Here is a 19,675-nt window from a genome sequence, read left to right as displayed (position 1 = left end):
TACTGTCACTTTAAATTTTAAACTGAACACACTTTATTACTGCAATTGCGAAAAAACATGAAGGAATTGTTCAAAATTCACCAAATTTTCACCACAGTGTCTTAAAGCCTTAAAAGTATTGCACACCAAATTTGGAAGCTTTAACCCTTAAAATAACGGAACCGGAGCCGTTTTGAACTTTAACCCCTTTACAGTCCCTGGTATCTGCTTTGCTGAGACCCAACCAAGCCCAAAGGGGAATACGATACCAAATGACGCCTTCAGAAAGTCTTTTCTAAGTATCAGAGCTCCTCTCACATGCGACTGCATGCCATGCCTCTCAAAAACAAGTGCGCAACACCGGCGCGAAAATGAGGCTCTGCCTATGCTTTGGGAAAGCCCCTAAAGAATAAGGTGTCTAAAACAGTGCCTGCCGATATTATTATATCAAAATACCCAAATAAAATGATTCCTCAAGGCTAAATATGTGTTAATAATGAATCGATTTAGCCCAGAAAAAGTCTACAGTCTTAATAAGCCCTTGTGAAGCCCTTATTTACGATCGTAATAAACATGGCTTACCGGATCCCAAAGGGAAAATGACAGCTTCCAGCATTACATCGTCTTGTTAGAATGTGTCATACCTCAAGCAGCAAGAGACTGCTCACTGTTCCCCCAACTGAAGTTAATTGCTCTCAACAGTCCTGTGTGGAACAGCCATGGATTTTAGTGACGGTTGCTAAAATCATTTTCCTCATACAAACAGAAATCTTGATTGAATAATAAAAACTACAGTTAAACACTAAAAAACTCTAAGCCATCTCCGTGGAGATGTTGCCTGTACAACGGCAAAGAGAATGACTGGGGTAGGCGGAGCCTAGGAGGGATCATGTGACCAGCTTTGCTGGGCTCTTTGCCATTTCCTGTTGGGGAAGAGAATATCCCACAAGTAAGGATGACGCCGTGGACCGGACACAACTATGTTGGAGAAACCCCATCCCCTGTTCCAGAACTGGAACTGGCATAATTACTCCAGCCAACTCTAGATCTGAAACACAATTCAGAAATGCTTGAGCTTTCACTGGATTTACTGGGACACGGGAAAGAAAAAATCTCTTTGCAGGAGGTCTCATCTTGAAACCAATTCTGTACCCTTCTGAAACAATGTTCTGAATCCAAAGATTGTGAACAGAGTTGATCCAAATTTCTTTGAAAAAACGTAACCTGCCCCCTACCAGCTGAGCTGGAATGAGGGCTGCACCTTCATGTAGACTTAGAAGCAGGCTTTGCCTTTCTAGAAGGCTTGGATTTATTCCAGACTGGAGATGGTTTCCAAACTGAAACTGCTCCTGAGGATGAAGGATCAGGCTTTTGTTCTTTGTTGAAACGAAAGGAACGAAAACGATTATTAGCCCTGTTTTTACCCTTAGATTTTTTATCCTGTGGTAAAAAAGTTCCTTTCCCACCAGTAACAGTTGAGATAATAGAATCCAACTGAGAACCAAATAATTTGTTACCCTGGAAAGAAATGGAAAGTAGAGTTGATTTAGAAGCCATATCAGCATTCCAAGTTTTAAGCCATAAAGCTCTTCTAGCTAAAATAGCTAGAGACATAAACCTGACATCAACTCTGATAATATCAAAAATGGCATCACAGATAAAATTATTAGCATGCTGAAGAAGAATAATAATATTATGAGAATCATGATCTGTTACTTGTTGCGCTAAAGTCTCCAACCAAAAAGTTGAAGCTGCAGCAACATCAGCCAATGATATAGCAGGTCTAAGAAGATTACCTGAACACAGATAAGCTTTTCTTAGAAAGGATTCAATTTTCCTATCTAAAGGATCCTTAAACGAAGTACCATCTGACGTAGGAATAGTAGTACGTTTAGCAAGGGTAGAAATAGCCCCATCAACTTTAGGGATCTTGTCCAAAAATTCTAATCTGTCAGACGGCACAGGATATAATTGCTTAAAACGTTTAGAAGGAGTAAATGAATTACCCAATTTATCCCATTCTCTGGAAATTACTTCAGAAATAGCATTAGGAACAGGAAAAACTTCTGGAATAACCACAGGAGATTTAAATACCTTATCTAAACGTTTAGAATTAGTATCAAGAGGACCAGAATCCTCTATTTCTAAAGCAATTAGTACTTCTTTAAGTAAAGAATGAATAAATTCCATTTTAAATAAATATGAAGATTTATCAGCATCAATCTCTGAGACAGAATCCTCTGAACCAGAAGAGTCATCAGAATCAGAATGATGATGTTCATTTAAAAATTCATCTGTAGAGAGAGAAGTTTTAAAAGATTTTTTATGTTTACTAGAAGGAGAAATAACAGACATAGCCTTCTTGATGGATTCAGAAACAAAATCTCTTATGTTATCAGGAACATTCTGCACCTTAGATGTTGAAGGAACTGCAACAGGCAATGGTACATTACTAAAGGAAATATTATCTGCATTAACAAGTTTGTCATGACAATTAATACAAACAACAGCCGGAGGAATAGCTACCAAAAGTTTACAGCAGATACACTTAGCTTTGGTAGTTCCAGCACTAGACAGCGATTTTCCTGAAGTATCTTCTGACTCAGATGCAACGTGAGACATCTTGCAATATGTAAGAGAAAAAACAACATATAAAGCAAAATTGATCAAATTCCTTAAATTACAGTTTCAGGAATGGGAAAAAATGCCAATAAACAAGCTTCTAGTAACCAGAAGCAAAGAAAAAATGAGACTGAAATAATGTGGAGACAAAAACGACGCCCATATTTTTTAGCGCCAAATAAGACGCCCACATTATTTGGCGCCTAAATGCTTGAACGTGGAGAATAAGCAGAATGCTCAAGGAGACTTACAGTACCTTGATGACCCGAGGACGAATTAACAGAGCAACAGATCTCAGAACCCTGCTCCAAAGTCCGGACCAGCCCAAGCAACAGGCATATGGATGTACCATTAATTGCAAAGACAGAAAGGAATCTTGCAAGAAAAGGGAAAGGCCTGTCTGACTCTAAATATATATCTTGAAAAACCCACTGGTTTAGATTATCAACATAAGGTGGTGGATTAATATAGGAGAGCAATGCTCTGTGTCAGGGAGTAAATGGGACCCCAAATACCCAATTGGAAGTTAGAATGAAGTTAAAATTGTCTCAGAAAACCATTCATACAACACAAATCTTTATTGGGAGACAAAAAGTAAAGTCCAGCAGGACTCAGACAAACATTCACACATACACTGATTAAAAATAGCTCAAGCTCGTGTCTTAATTTAGAAGAATTCAATATGTAGCGTGGGAAACGGAAATATTATTTTTGCAGTAATCTCTGCAAATTGGGTTCTTAAGGATATCTAATATAAGCAAATGCTATAAGATTCCTAAGATATATTAATAATATGCAGATTAACTGTTGCACAGTAAATAATGGACCCTTGGATGGTGTGTGCAGAGAGTAATAGCTAGGGTATGTATATATAACTTATTCAGTTTTAGCACTCAGGGTATCATAAAGTTCAATAGTATGTGCACTGATAGTGAGCACAAGGTAGCACTCGATATCACAGAAATAATTTGATTATATTGCAATATACCTGAGAGCTGGAGTTCAGCAGTATTGCTCAGAGAAATTGTAAGTGATATGTGTACTAATAGTAGACACAAAGTAACACCCCGGTATCACCAGGGTAAATTAAATATATTGCGATATGACTGAGAGCTTAGGTTCAACAATCCAGGTCTGACCACTGTGGTGTTGTGTGACCCGGTATTCTATATAGTATGACCGGTATATGTGTGTTTACTAATAAATGTAATTGTATGTTTGATACATATTAGCACAACCGGAAAAGTGAAATGAAACCTAATATCTCCCAGTTACAAAGAGTTATATGCTAGGCTGCACTGTTGTGGTATAGCTTAGGTAATGCCGAGGTATTATTCCATATGTACAAAAATATTTTAAGATGATATACATCAAATATTATAACCTGTATGTCAGTACCGTTGATTTTTTGTTAACCAATTGTTGTAGTTATTATATTAAAGTGAGCCTGGCACTAATATCTAGTTGTCACCTTGCTTGCCAAAACACATGTGGTTTAGGCCTTGCACTAATATCTAGTTGCCACCTTGTTTGCTGAACACATGTAGTTTAAGATATTGTGAGTTATCCGTTGTACAAATTAACAAAGTAAGAAACTCTCATAACCCCTGGCTAAAAAAAGCCTCTTCTATAGCGGAGGCTATCATTAATGTTACTTCTAGCTAATAACACTTCAACAGGGGCATTGCTCACGAGGTCATAGTACCTCACTGTTTTTAGCCGCTCGCTCGCTAGTATATTTTCTACAATTATAGAATACATGCGTGTGTGAAATTTGAGCAGATTAACAATAATACAGTCTCCGATATAGTAGAGACCTTTGCAGATGGTGATATGAATGTTGAAGTGTTATTAGCTAGAAGTAACATTAATGATAGCCTCCGCTATAGAAGAGGCTTTTTTTAGCCAGGGGTTATGAGAGTTTCTTACTTTGTTAATTTGTACAACGGATAACTCACAATATCTTAAACTACATGTGTTCAGCAAACAAGGTGGCAACTAGATATTAGTGCAAGGCCTAAACCACATGTGTTTTGGCAAGCAAGGTGACAACTAGATATTAGTGCCAGGCTCACTTTAATATAATAACTACAACAATTGGTTAACAAAAAATCAACGGTACTGACATACAGGTTATAATATTTGATGTATATCATCTTAAAATATTTTTGTACATATGGAATAATACCTCGGCATTACCTAAGCTATACCACAACAGTGCAGCCTAGCATATAACTCTTTGTAACTGGGAGATATTAGGTTTCATTTCACTTTTCCGGTTGTGCTAATATGTATCAAACATACAATTACATTTATTAGTAAACACACATATACCGGTCATACTATTTAGAATACCGGGTCACACAACACCACAGTGGTCAGACCTGGATTGTTGAACCTAAGCTCTCAGTCATATCGCAATATATTTAATTTACCCTGGTGATACCGGGTGTTACTTTGTGTCTACTATTAGTACACATATCACTTACAATTTCTCTGAGCAATACTGCTGAACTCCAGCTCTCAGGTATATTGCAATATAATCAAATTATTTCTGTGATATCGAGTGCTACCTTGTGCTCACTATCAGTGCACATACTATTGAACTTTATGATAGCCTGAGTGCTAAAACTGAATAAGTTATATATACATACCCTAGCTATTACTCTCTGCACACACCATCCAAGGGCCCATTATTTACTGTGCAACAGTTAATCTGCATATTATTAATATATCTTAGGAATCTTATAGCATTTGCTTATATTAGATATCCTTAAGAACCCAATTTGCAGAGATTACTGCAAAAATAATATTTCCGTTTCCCACGCTACATATTGAATTCTTCTAAATTAAGACACGAGCTTGAGCTATTTTTAATCAGTGTATGTGTGAATGTTTGTCTGAGTCCTGCTGGACTTTACTTTTTGTCTCCCAATAAAGATTTGTGTTGTATGAATGGTTTTCTGAGACAATTTTAACTTCATTCTAACTTCCAATTGGGTATTTGGGGTCCCATTTACTCCCTGACACAGAGCATTGCTCTCCTATATTAATCCACCACCTTATGTTGATAATCTAAACCAGTGGGTTTTTCAAGATATATATTTAGAGTCAGACAGGCCTTTCCCTTTTCTTGCAAGATTCCTTTCTGTCTTTGCAATTAATGGTACATCCATATGTATCCCTCCTGCCTTTCTCTGAAATTATAGGGCTAATACATTTATTATTCTTTATTATTTTTTCCCTATAATTTCTTATCTACTCTCAAACCCACTAGCCCTCAGCCCCCCGTTTTTCTACCAAGCAACAGGCATGTCTGATAGACAGGGGGAATAGAAAGACCCCACCACAAGTCCAAAGGGAATAGAAGAATGGGGGGAGCTCACCCCACCCCAACAGAGCTTGGGTGCTAACCCAATCTGCTCCTTCAAAATAAAGGTACTCCCAAGGAGAACACCCTAGGACTTGGTACACAGAAAAGTACAAATAGATCCTTAGGAAGACCTGGTACAACTCTCTTAGACAGTCTCTACGTGGAGATTTCAATTTCCAACAGTTAGAACAGAGCAAACCACAAAGTGGCAGACTGCTGTCCCTTACAGAAATAAAGCCACTTGTTCCAACCTCCTGTACACAGGGCAGGACAACCACCCTCCAGAGAGAGGAAACCCCACCTCTTAAGGAAGACAAACTACCCCCTCAAAGGGGATGGCACATAAAAGGAAACAGTGCACATGCCCACAACACTTGAAAAGCCATAGTCTGATCAAATCACTGACCGAATGAAAAATCATCCAGACACCACTGTTGACCCAACAGAGGGAAAAAAAAACTCGCCATGAAAAGGAGCACACTCCGTCCGAAGGACAAGGCAGGCCTTAAAGTTTATAACCAGTACTTAAAGGTGGATTCGAATCCTGGCCTTCCTGCTTGCAAGCCCAATGAGCTAGCCACTATGTTAACATAGGCTCCCTGAAAAAAATGGGTCGTCCCGAACCAGTCCGCAGGATCATAAGTCTCCAGGCATCAAAAAAGGATCCAAAACAAGAACCCTGGACCCAGAATCGTCTTAAAATGAACAACACCCCCAGGGAACACAAGATACCCCGTCTGAAGAAATCAGACCTCACATGGGATGATAACCGGGCTACCCCGGAGAACGGGAACAGGACTCACTCGTAAATCCCAGCCCAAAGGGAAGAAAACACCCCTAGCAGAAGGCCAACTCCCCCCCAACAAGGTGCTAGGCCGCGACAATGTCACGCAAGTACTCTAGAGCCCAAAGGCACCAAGAACAACGCACCCGCAGTCCAGGGCTAAGGGAAATGATAAAGAGAGCATTGTCAACTGAACAAGAAAGAGTAAAAAGAAGGCTAGTCTCCATAATCTTCTCAGATTACTTTTCCAGAGGAAGGCAAGATCACATCTAAAAGACACCAAATATGTTTTACAAATCATGCAGGATGTAACCTGTCAAGATCATTTTTTGTGGGTCACCATGGATGTGGCCTCTTTGTATTCCATAATTAACCATTAGAAAGGGCTGGAAGCAATTAAATGGAAATTGTCCGAAGATCAAGATTTGGAACCTAAACTTTTAGATTTCATAATTAGAGCTAGAGATTTTATTTTACGCCACAACTTTTTTTGGTTTAATGACTATTATTTACAGATTTGTGGTACTGCCATCGGCACCAGGTTTGCACCAAGTTATGCCAATATATATATGGATTTCTTTGAAACCCAATTACGTATGGCATAATATAGAATTTGGTACAAACCTGGTGTCCTGGCATAGATACATAGATGATCTAATTTATACTGTATATGGAAAGGAGGAGAAGGGAAATTACCCCACTTTGTAAATGCTCTTAATAATAATAATAATAAGCATGCTATATTAACCCCGGAATATCATAAATATGAAATTAACTTTCTTGATTTTATCAACAACAATATGGTACATAGTAAAACATTTTTTATGAAATGTGATACAAATACATATATAAAACAGGATAGCTGCCACCATTCTAATTGGTTAAAAGCGGTACCAAAAAGTAAATTTTTAAGAATTCGTAGAAATTGCAGTAAAATAGAAGAATATGACAATCAATAATCCTTCAGAAAAGATTTGCAGAAAAGGGATATAATAGTATAACTTTAGAACAGGAAATAAATTAAATAAAAAATAAAACAAGATCAGAATTACTAAAAAAAACAACAAAAGAGATAAGAACATCAATCATTTCCAAAAATGTATGACCACATTTAATATAGAGAATAAAACAATTTAAAAATTTGTAGAACGATACTGGCACATTTTAAAAGAAGATGAATATCTGGGACCTATGATCCCTAGTAAACCTATGGTTGTATATAGAAAAAAACAAAATTTCAAACAAAAATTAGCACTGTCAATGATTAAAGGTATAGCCCCGAAAAAAACCACTTCAAATCAGTAATATGACAGGCTTTTTTACCTGTGTAAGAGCTGTAACTATACCAGAAGAACACAAAACTTAACTCCACAGTTACTGGGAAAAATTATGAAATAAAAGATTTTATCACATGTAAAAGTAAAACTGTGGCTGCAAATGTCAATATTTGGGACAAACATCCAGATTTTTGAAGACACGAATTATGGAACATCTTAACAAAATTGAGAAAAACCATGAGGACCATGCAGTGCCGCTACATTGCAATAACTGCCAACTTTTTACAAAAGAATCCTTTATATGGATAGGAATTGAAAAGGTTAAACTGCATTGGAGAGGTGGTAACCTGGCTAAGCCTCTCTGCATTGGAGAGGTGGTAACCTGGCTAAGCAACTAGATCAAAGGGAATTAAAATGGATACATATGCTAAAAACATATGCCCATTGGGGTTTAAACAAAGATACACAATTAGCTGCTTTTCGTATGAAAATTCATTAAGGTGATAGACACAAAAAATTGCCTTTATGTAAGAAACAATATTAATTTGTAATGTATAAATCAACCATTATGTTAAGTTCAGCATTTACTTGTTATAATGGCTTCATCTAGCATTTCTAGAAGGATAAAGGGTTACAATATAAAATATTATCTATATCCGTATGTCATTTAATCCTACAAGATAAGATCTAAAACATCATATATTTATATTTAGTTAGTAAATAAAATGATATATATAATACGCCAAATTATTGTTCTGCTTATTTAGGTTAACTTGCTCAAAAGACAATGAGTCACAATGTTACATGCTTGAATCTAATACAAGTTTCTTTTTGTCTCAACTTAGTCAGCAAGCGGCATTTACAGTCGATGCTAATAAAGCATAATGTTCTGAGATACTTCTAATTGGATACTTAACGTCATGTGATTCTCCGATTCCTAAACGGACCTGATAGAAGACCACTGTAAAGAAAACGGCTTGAAAGGGAACTGCAACATTTTAAAGCAAAGAAGTTCAAGCCATAGATATTTTTCAACAAAAGTATCATTTTGATGAATGATGTTTAAATTGTTTCATAATTTTTAATAACTTTTATTATTTAGGTTTATTTAACAAGTGTAAAGCCGGTCTCCACCAATGGGACAACGGGTAGTGTTACTGATGTATTTAAAGACCGCCTGTGTAGCGGAAAGGTATGCTTGGTTTGTTAAGCACTTTTAGAATTTGTAAATGCTCTTGAGAAAGACGGCTGGGTCAGTTGAAATGCGTTGGGCACAAAAAAAAAGAATTTATAAGAAAATCTGTGAAGTCCTTCTTTGCACTATATGCTGCGAGTATATACACACCATTATATGGTGTTTTGACACAATATTACAGCACAACCCTCTAATTTCAACTAGGAGTATACCTCTCCAGATGAATTCTTGAAGGGAAGTAGTATATGCACAAGCGAACAGAAGTGGATTTAAAGTGAACCTGCGCCTCCTTTCCAGCATAACAGATTTGAATTAAAACCTAGACCCTGTTCCTCTGCCGGAACCATCACTCCCAGGGAGGAAAAATCCTGAACACATTTCAAGAACGCCTCTCTTTTTGTCTGGTCTACAGACAATCTTGAGAGGTGGAACCTGCCCCTGGGAGGAAAGGTTTTTAATTCAAATTTGTAACCTGAGATACTTTGTCCACAGCCCAGGGATCTGGGACATCCCATATCAAAGTTTGAGAAAACTGAGAAAGTCTGCCCCCCACCTGATCCGATCCTGGATCGGGGGAAAACCCTTCATGCTGATTTGGAGTCGGCTGAGGGTTTCTTAGACTGCTTCCCCTTGTTCCAAGACTGATTGGGTTTCCAAGCAGACTTGGACTGTTCCTGCTTGGAAGAAGGGGAAGACTTTCCTCTGAAGCTCCGAAAGGAATGAAAATTACTCTGACGTCCCTTTGGTCTATTCTTCTTATACTGCGGTAGGAAAGACCCTTCCCCACCTGTAATATCAGAAATTATTTCAGCCAGACGAGGTACGAACAAGGTCTTACTCTTGTAAGGATATCGCCAAAAGCTTGACTTTAGAGGAAACAACCGCAGACCAAGATTTTAACCACAATGCCCTACAAGCTAGAAAAGCGAAACTAGAAGTTTTTGCTCCCAGTCGAACAACCTGCAGAATAGCATCCGAAATAAAGGAATTGGCTAGCTTAAGAGCCTTAATCCTGTCTTGGATCTCATCCAAAGGAGTCTCCACCTGGAGAGAATCAGACAAGGCATCAAATAGAATGCAGCACTTGTCACGGTGGCAATACACACCACAGGTTGCCATTGGAGGCTTAAATTATTTTTTTTTTTCAAATAAGCTTCCAACTTCTTGTCCATAGGGTCCTTAAAAGAGCTGTTATCCTCAATAGGAATAGCAGTTCTCTTAGCCAAGGTAGAAATAGCTCCTTCTACCTTAGGTACCGTGTGCCATGGTTCCTTTATAGAATCCGCAACCAGAAACATCTTCTTGAAAATAGGAGACGGGGAAAAGGATACCCCTGGCTTCTCCCATTCCTGTGTAATAATCTCTATAGCACGGTCTGGCACAGGAAAAACCTCCTTAGAAGAAGGGACATCAAAGTAACTATTAAGTTTACTAGATTTCTTAGGGTGGACAACTACAGGTGTATCAGTCATCTAAAGTAGCCAAAACCTCCTTTAACAGTACCCAAAGGTGTTCAAGTTTGAATCTGAAGGATACCACCTCAGCATCAGATGAAGGAATTAAACTGTCTGAGTCTGAGATTTCCCCCTCAGAAGTACCCGAAGAAACCTCCTCATCAGATTTAAGAGGAAGAACTATTTGAGAAGCAGAAACCTTGCTATCCTCTTGCGCTTCCCTTTTAATATTGTAAAGGAAGCTAAAGCCGCAGATACTGCTGAAGAAACCTGGGCAGCAATTTTTGCTTTTAAATATACTCCCCCAGGAGTTATAGAGGAACCGTAGGGCACTGCATGTGACGTCATTGAGGGTTGGGACGTTGCAGGAGAAGGCTGTGGAAAGACCTTAACAGCATCTTCCTGAGAGACCTTGGGCTCAGTACCAAAAAACGTATCTTTACATTGCAAAGTTGTCTTAACACATGAGGAACAAAACTGCATAGGGGAAACAATTTGTGCTTCTAGACATAAAAGACATGAATTCAGTTGAACAGACTCCTGCTCCAAATCAGACATGTTTACGGACAACTATGTCTCACACTAAAAAAACAAAAACAAAAAAACTCTAAATTATGGAAAATTAAATTATAATCTTTAATTTTTTAATTCTTTAATTATTCCCCTTAGTCTGTAAACTCCAGCTAGAGAAGTTCTCCAGAGTAAACGTGGTTTAGATAGAGCCAGCTACGCTATAATGAAAAAAAAAAACAAAAAAAACCAGGAAACTCCAGACCTCAGACTCGACTGGCACCCACCTACTCCCGGAGCCGATGACAGGAAAATAACTGCGAAAGTGACTACTCCCAGAGCCGAACTGCCAGCACTGACTTAAAAGATAAACTCGCTGTGCCACAGGAAGGCGCAAAACCAAGTTCCACACTTCCGACATAGAGACGGCGCCTCCCACTGAACACACGATGCAGGAGAAAGACAGACAACCGAGCATTGTAATAATGCGAAAGCAGTACACAGTCCGAATCTGTCACACAAGTACAGTGCAGAATCCTCTAGGACCATAATAAAAACACATTTTTTATTGCGATTTATAAAAAAAAAAAAAAACCGGAGGAAAATCCCATTGGAAGTCCCATTGAAAAATGCAGGACAATTAAAGCAGATACCTGGGACTGAACCAGGAATTCTCTTGGTGCATAATCTCCCCACCTGGAAGAAAAGGCACTTACCTGCCAAATTTGCTGTCCGGCATGTAGACAGTCCACAAGGTATTAGAGAGAACAGTTCCTCACAGAGACCTGATAAAGAGAAAGAGCAGAGTAGCCAACTCTGGCTTTCTATACAAGGGCAGCAAAATCTTATGAAAACGCAGCAAGGCCCACCTTAAAAGTTCCTAACTGCTTTAAAGCCACCATTGCCCTTCTTAATAAATTAAATCGTGTAGATAAAAGTCTAATTTTCTTTTATGTAAAACAACCCCACAAAAGTACAACCCCACCCTCAAGTTTAATTCTGCTTTGTACTTATGGACTGCTATTTTCTTCGCTCATCAAGGACTTTAATCGCAAGATGTAGCAGGACTACTACATAGATTATGCAGTTTGTCAAATTGATTGTTATGTGTTTTTCTGACTTGAAGTAATGTACATATTCTTACAATAAAGCTTGTTTGAAAAAAAAAAAAAATCATCAAACTTTACCTCCTCCATGCACCGAGGCAAAGAGAATGACTGGGGATTGTGGGAAGGGTAGTGATACTTAACAGCTTGACTGTGGTGCTCTTTGCCTTCTCCTGCTGGCCAGGAGTGATATTCCCAACAATAATTGACGACGTCTTGGACACACCATATCTTAGGAAAGAAAGAAATTACAGGCGGAGTCGGGGACTCTCCCTGCCAGGAAGGAAAGGAATTTATCTGGTAAGCATAAATTATGTTTTCCTTCCATAAGGCAGGGAGAATCCATGACTTCATTCCTTAATGTTGGGAAAACTATACCCAAGGACCAGAGGACACTGAATGAATAACAGTAGGGAGCAAAAAAAGAAGTGGACCCTATTCTGAGGGCACCACAGCCTGCAAAACTTTTCTCCCGAAAGCTGCTTCAGCGGAAGCAAACACATCAAAGTTGTAAAATTTAGAAAAAGTGTTTGAGGAGGACCAGGTAGCCGCCTTACAAATCTGATCCATAGAGGCTTCGTTCCTAAAAGCCCAGGAGGAAGCCACTGCTCTAATGGAATGAGCCGTTATCCACTCAGGAGGCTGTTGCCCCACTGTCTCATAAGCTAAGCGGATGACACTCCTCAACCAGAAAGATAGGGAAGTCGTAGTAGCCTTCTGCCCCTTACGCTTCCCCGTATAGATAACAAACAAAGAGGAAAATTGTCTGAATTCCTTAGTAGCCTGATGATAGAACTTCAAGGCACGAACCACATCCAGACTGTGAAGCAAGTGTTCCTTCGCTGAAGGAGGATTAGGACACAAGGAAGGAACAACAATTTGTTACGGTCCGACACCACCTTAGGGAGGAACCTTAATTTAGTATGTAAAACTGCCTAATCAACATGGAAAACAAGATAAGGGGAGTCACATTGTAAAGCAGAAATCTCAGAAACTCTGCACGCAGAGGCAACAGCCAGCAAAAAAAAAAAAAAAAAAATTAAAAAAAAAAAACCTTCCAAGAAAATAATTTAAAGGATTACTTTCCTTTTTTTTTTTAAGTCTAAAACGGAACATAGATTTTGCATATAAAATATGATATAAATGTAAAGTACCTTCTTATTGTTTGTAACGAAGCTCCCTTTTGCCGTAAAAGTATATTTTATTTTATGGCCATGACATCACGTCATCCAGCCCACAAATGTGGGCCGTCTAAGGGTTAACAAACTCGCCAATCATATCTCTTGATTTTGCATATAACTTACATATATTATTGGCATTCAACGCATGTGCAATAACATTTCCTTTCTCTCGCATGCACGCATTGGGGCACTCAAGCCAAGATGATAGCTGACAGGACGATGACATTGACTGCGCAGCGAAGTCTATGATGTTGCGCTAACTCGCGCATGCGCAATGCGTCTCGGAGTGGCCATGTTCCAACTGCAGTTGTCAGCCCGGATTGGGAATCCGTAACGGCAGACAACTAAGTGGGTTTGGAAAAATTAATTATTTCAAAATTATATATTGTTTAAACGGTGCATATTTAATATAGCATCCCCATTACAAAAAGGTTTATTTACATGTATACTTGTGTGACATAACCATTACAAATCTGACTACAGTGTCCCTTTAATGTCAAAAGTATGCATAGGCTCAAATGGAGCCTGGTGCAAAACAATAAGAACAAGATTTAGGCTCCAAGGTGGAGCCCCCAGATCTAAACACAGGTCTGATCCTAGTCAGAGCCTTAAAGGACTGCACATCCGAAAGCTCAGCCAATCTCATGTGCAGTAACACCAACAGGGCCGATTTCTGTCCCTTCAGGGAACTAGCAGATAGACCCTTCTCCAGTCCATCCTGGAGAAAAGATAATATTCTGGCAACCTTAACCTTATGCCAGGAAAAGCCACGCTCTTCACACCAGTACAAGTAAGTCCTCCACACTTTATGGTAGATACGCCAAGTAACTGGCTTACGAGCTTGAACCAGAGTGTCGATAACACTCTCAGAGAACCCTCTCTTGGCTAAGACTAAGGGCTAGATTTATCAAGCCCCTACGGCTGCAAGTTCTCATAAGAACTTGCTCCCCGTAATTTATCAAGCAGTGGTCAGGGGGCGGGATTGCACGCCAGCGCAAAATTGAGCTTGTGTGCAATGTTAATTACCTGCGGATAATTTCGCCCCGCCACAGGCGAGCTGAGGCGTACAGGGGAGCTTATATGTGCCCCTGTATGCCTCAGCTTTGATAAATCTAGCCCTAAGCGTTTAATCTCCACACAGTCAGCCTCAGAGAATCTAGATTTTGATGAACGAAGGGACCCTGTATCAGCAGATCTCTGCGACAAGGTAATCTCCACTGAGGAGATGACGACATCCCCACCAGATCCACAAACCACGTCCTTTGCGGCGCCTGATGCTCACTCCTGCTTGATGCGAGCCACCACACGAGGGAGAAGCGGTAATGGAGGGAAATGATATACGAGTCTGAACATCCATGGTACCGATAGGGCATCTATCAATTCCCCCTGAGGATCCCTCTATCTCGACGCGTACCTGGGTAGTTTGGTATTGAGACAGGATGCCATGAGATCTATCTCCGGTCTCCCCCACTCGCTGCATATCTCTGCAAACACCTCGGTGTGGAGAGACCATTCCCCTGGGTGAAACGATTGCCTGCTGAGGAAGTCCGCTTCCCAGTTGTCCACACTCGGAATGTGAATCGCTGACAATGTACATCTGTGAGTCTCCACCCACTCTAGTATCTTAGATACTTCTCTCATCGCCAAAGAACTTCTTGTTCCCCCTGATGGTTGACGTAGGCAACTGAGGTTATATTGTCTGATTGGAATCCGATAAACTGGGACGAACCCAGAAGGGGTCAAGCCTTCAAGGCATTGAAGATTGTCCAGAGTTCCAAAATATTGATTGGAAGGGAGGAGGACTCCTGAGTCCACACACCCTGTGCCTTCTTGGCACCCCAAACGGCTCCCCACTCGGAAAGGCTTGCGTCCAAAGTCACAATTTCCCAGGACGGTCCGAAGAAGCATGTGCCTTGGAACAGCTGATATAGACAGAACCACCAAGAGAGCGAGTCTCTCGACAGGTTGTCCAGCACGATCTGTTGAGACAGATATGAATGGTCGCCGTTTCATTGTCTCAGCATGCATAATTGTAAGGATTTGAGATGGAATCTGTCAAAAGGAATGATGTCCATACAAGACACCATGAGTCCGATCACCTCCATACACTGAGCCACTGAGGGTCTCAAGGAGGCCAAGGCATGCAGAAGTTAGCTTGCAACGTCTCTGATCTATGAGGAATATTCTCATGGATATGGAGTCTATTTTGATCCCCAGGAAATGCACCCTTGTACTTAGAGTAAGAGAACTCTTTTCCAAGTTTATTTTTCATCCATGTGATCAAAGAATATTGAGAGGGGACTCCGAATGTTCTTCCGCTAGACGAAAAGATGGTGCCTGTACCAATATATTGTCCCGGTAAGGCGCTACTGCAATACCTTGTGTTCTGGCAATGGCTAGAAGAGCCCCAGAACCTTCAAAATATCCTTGGAGCTGTAGCTAGGCCAAACGGAAGAGCTATGAACTGAAAGTGCTGGTCCAGAAAGGCAAACCTCAGGAACTGAAAATTTTCCCTGTAAATCGGGAAGTGAAGGTATGCATCCTTCAGGTCTATTGTGGTCATAAACTGTCCTTCCTGAACCAGAGGAAGGATTGACCGTATTGTCTCCATCTTGAAAGAGGGAACTTGTTTAGGCACTTAAGGTGCAGAATTGGACGAAAAGTTCCCTCGAAAAGGTTTGAATAAAACCCCAAATCTCTTTCTGCTGTAAGTACCAGGACAATTAGAGATCCCGTACGGAACCTACGAAGGCAGACCTCTTTTCTGGTCTTCTAGACAGACTGGAGAGTAGGAATCTGCCCCATGGCGGATGGGACTTGAATCCTATCCTGTATCCTTGAGATACAACCTCCAGGACCCAAGGATCCTGTACATCCTGGAACCAAGCCTCATATCAGCAGACCAAGACTTCAACCAGAGAGCCCGGTGGGCTAAAACCGCAAAGGCAGAAGTCTTTGCATTTATGCGAATAATCTGCATATTCACGTCACATATGAAGGAGTTAGCAATTCTCAGAGCCTTAATTCTCTCCTGGTACAGGAAAAGTCAGAGGGACCTTCCTGTCTTCATAAACCCTGTCTAATTTAGGGATCTTAGGTTCCTCAGGGAGTGTAGCCTCTGGAACCTCTAGCGTAGAGGGAACCTCCTTTAATAAAAAAAGCAGATGCTCAATATTAAATCTAAAGGAGGGTTCCTCCGCAGGAGGTGGTTTAGAAATTGAAGTCTCCGACTCGGAAAGTTCACTCTCTGAAGCTACAGAGGTTAACTCATCCTCGGATAGCTGGGACATAGTAGCTAAATCCGACAAATATTTAGATGACTCTAGGTCAGGAGAACTATGTGTAACCTTTCTCTTGCATTTGTTAGAGCGAGGTAAGGCACTCAGGTTCGCAGACACCGCTGATTGTAACTGCGCGGTAAAGTCCGCCGGAAAAAGGCCCCCTCCAGATGGAGGATTAGTTGAGCTGCGGGGAACTGCATGTGGAGTGGGTAATGTAGAAAGGGTAGTAATCTCTCGGGACCCAGATTCCTGTGAGGTAGAAAGCTCAGAGGGGCTAATAGAGCTATAATTATTATCAGGCATGTCTCCCTTCTTAGACTTTAGAACGGTGCTTAGGCAAATGGAACAAAATTGAGTAGGTGGCAAACCATGGCCTCCTCACAATATAAACAGGAATTAATAGCCAGTACAGAAGGAGCAGAACCTTCTAATGTAGTATCAGAGTCCTCCATAGCTAAGATATTCACAGGACAGACAAAAAAGAACGCTATTATTCAAAAAACGTCACCTTTATAATCCCAATGGCTGAGGCACTCACAACCTTCTAGACCCAGACAGCTAACAATGAGAACGTTCTCCTTAGGAGTGATGTCCGCAGCAAGATCGAAGGAAATTAAAATACTGCATGCGTTCACGTGGAGCGTAGGACAGGACTTCCCCTGCTATGAAAAAGGCGCTTAGCTAATATAAGCTGCGCAACACTTAAAAACAAAAGTGAAACCTGTTTGTTCCAAGCCAAAAGCACACAGTCTATGAGCCCAAAAAACTCTCACATTAAAGCAGTTATAAATAACCCCTATCTGTTAAAATAATCTCCATAAAGGAGATATTAACCCTTGATCCTATTGAGGCATAAAGGAGCCACACTGTGACCCTGTATATCAAAAGCGTAAATAAAAGGTCTTACCTCCAGGATCCATGCTATGGAATAGGCACAGCCTCTCAAGCGTGACAGTCTTGCAGTGACACTTCTGACATGGACTTGAGTGTGTAACAGCAAGCAGTGAAATTCATCAACAGTCTGAAGATGCAGGGAAAGTTTTTCTGCGAACCCATCCAGACTAACCTTCATCAATACTCTCACTGAGAGGTTGACATGATTACTTAAAGGGACAGTAAACACCAGAATTTTTGTTGTTTAAAAATGTACATAATCTCTTTATTACCCATTCCCCAGTTTTTCATAACCAACGCAATTATAATATACTTTTTACCTCTGGGATTACCTTGTATCTAAGCCTCTGCAAACTGCCCCTTTATTTCAGTTCTTTTGACAGACTAGCATTTTTAGCCAATCAGTGCTGACTCCTAGGAGCTTCACGTGCCTGAGCTCAATGTTATCTATGTGAAACACATGAACTAACGCCCTCTAGTGGTGAAAAACTGTCAAAATGCTGTGAGATTAGAGGAGGCCTTCAAAGTCTAAGAAGTTAGCACATGTACCTCCTAAGTTTAGCTTTCAACTAAGAATACCAAGAGAACAAAGCAAAATTGGTAATAAAAGTAAATTGGAAAGTTGTTTAAAATTACATGCCCTATTTAAATCATGAAAGGTTTTTTTTTTTTTTACTTGACTGTCCCTTTAAAACTCCAGTCCTTTCTAGAAGGGAACATACCCCATTTTACAGGACTATACAAAATCTTCTGACATTTCTCTGCCACCTCCTATCGTGACGAAAGGCAAAGAATGACTGGGGGATAGGGGAAGTGGGAGGGATATTTAAGCCTTTGGCTGGGGTGTCTTTGCCGCCTCCTCCTGGTGGCCAGGTGTTGCATTTCCCAACAGTAAGAAATTAAGTTGTGGACTTGAGAAAGGCTCTTACGAGCTGAAACATGTTGCTGTAACGGATCACTGAACAAGAAAGGTGACGTCATCCCGCATTAGTGGGCGTGCCAGAAAGACGCACGGCTGTGTATGGACGCACCGAGGTTTGTGTGGAACAAACAAACCATTACTTACACTGCTTCTAAAATCAGGAGATTATCATTTGGAAACGTCCGGTAAGATTCCCTGCAGAGGTGTCTTGAAACTTACATGTGAATACAAGGAGAAGTATACAACTATGGATAATATATACACCAGTGGTTATTTGCCACAAAGAAACACGGATAATGAAGTTTCACATTGCTTTAATCAGATTGCATACCAGTATTAGGGATCAGTAAGGAGCCAATTTGAATAATCCCCTATAAGGCTCTATTGATTGAGTACACTCTGGGGACTATTTGGATCTTTTTATTGGTACCTGCACATATAACTATTTAATGAATTATTTTTTTATTTTTACTCATCATGCATTATTAGGTAATAGAAGCAATAGTTATATTTCTTACGCATTTTAAAATATGGATTTTTAAATAAACATTATTATATTTATATATTAAACGATGCATAGACATATTTGATTTTATATGCTTGACATTTTTTAGAGAGCTGGAAAGCTTGTCATTTTTTAGATTTTAAGCCTGATCGGAGATTGGGTGCGCAGCTGCCAAAAAGCAGCTGCGCACCCAATCTATTTCTAAACAAAGGGGATCCCAGAGAAGCTTTTACAACCATTTGTGCCACAATTGCACAGTCGGTATGTGAATAATTTCAGTGAGAAACCTAAAGTTTGTAAAAAAAAAAAGAGTTAACTTTTAATTTTTTTTATTTGATCACATTTGGCGGTGAAATGGTGGCATGAAATATACCAAAATGGGCCTAGATCAATACTTTGGGTTGTCTACTAAAAAAAACCCATAGTTTTGATAGGTAATAAAAAAGAAAAACAAAGGCTCTATTTCTGTTTAAATGGAGTGATGGCAAAATGATCTGGTGAAGTTTTAGTCTGAAATGCCCGGTTAAGGCGTTAAAGATATACTAAACCTAATTTTTTTTCTTTCATTATTCGGACAGAACATGCAATTTTA

General features: G+C 39.9%; 1 protein-coding gene and 1 long non-coding RNA gene across 10 annotated transcripts in view; one reads left to right on the top strand and one right to left on the bottom strand.

Annotated features, from left to right (window-relative positions):
- Positions 1–19,675, bottom strand: part of RERE (arginine-glutamic acid dipeptide repeats) — a 1,074,498-nt gene that overhangs the window by 275,158 nt on the left and 779,665 nt on the right. The gene's annotated exons all lie outside the window — the stretch shown is intronic.
- The window catches only part of LOC128638477 (uncharacterized), a 78,824-nt gene that overhangs the window by 28,947 nt on the left and 30,202 nt on the right, over positions 1–19,675 (top strand). Inside the window, exon 3 of one of the 2 annotated variants that reach the window (XR_008399098.1) lies at positions 8,881–9,334. The exons of the other annotated variant lie outside the window; for it this stretch is intronic. This is a non-coding gene — a long non-coding RNA (uncharacterized LOC128638477). Of the gene's footprint in view, positions 1–8,880; positions 9,335–19,675 lie in introns of those variants that run through there. 2 annotated transcript variants of the gene reach the window in all.

The sequence above is a fragment of the Bombina bombina genome, chromosome 8 (genome assembly GCF_027579735.1).
Source record: "Bombina bombina isolate aBomBom1 chromosome 8, aBomBom1.pri, whole genome shotgun sequence".
NCBI lineage: Eukaryota > Metazoa > Chordata > Amphibia > Anura > Bombinatoridae > Bombina > Bombina bombina.
Note: the sequence above shows the minus strand (reverse complement) of the source record. Positions and strands in the feature narration are given on the sequence as shown.